The sequence below is a fragment of the Mastomys coucha genome, unplaced genomic scaffold, assembly GCF_008632895.1.
Source record: "Mastomys coucha isolate ucsf_1 unplaced genomic scaffold, UCSF_Mcou_1 pScaffold4, whole genome shotgun sequence".
In the NCBI taxonomy this organism is placed as follows: domain Eukaryota; kingdom Metazoa; phylum Chordata; class Mammalia; order Rodentia; family Muridae; genus Mastomys; species Mastomys coucha.
This window is the reverse complement of record NW_022196910.1, coordinates 55,481,704-55,482,173: the sequence shown is the minus strand read 5'-3', so window position 1 is coordinate 55,482,173 and position 470 is coordinate 55,481,704.

Genomic DNA, 470 nt, shown 5'->3' with positions numbered 1-470 from the left:
ATCATCACTGCATGGAAATCCCAGGCAGTCAGTCATCACTACATATAAATCCCAGCCAGTCAGTCATCTCTGCATGTAAATCTCAGTCAGTCAATCATTTCTGCTTGTAAATTCCAGTCAGTCAGTCATCACTGCAATTAAATTCCAGTCAGTCAGTCATCACTGCAATTAAATGCCAGTCAGTCAGTCATCACTGCATGTAATTCCCAATCAGTCAATCATCACTGCATAGAAATCCCAGGCAGTCAGTCATCACTACATATAAATCCCAGCCAGTCAGTCATCACTGCATGGAAATCCCAAGCAGTCAGTCATTACTGCATGTAAATCCGAGTCAGTCAGTCATCACTGCATGTAAATTCCAGTCAGTCAGTCATCACTGCATGTAAGTCCCAGTAAGTAATCATGCATGGAAATCCCAGCCAGTCAGTCATCACTGCATGTAAATCCCAGTCAGTCATCACTGCATG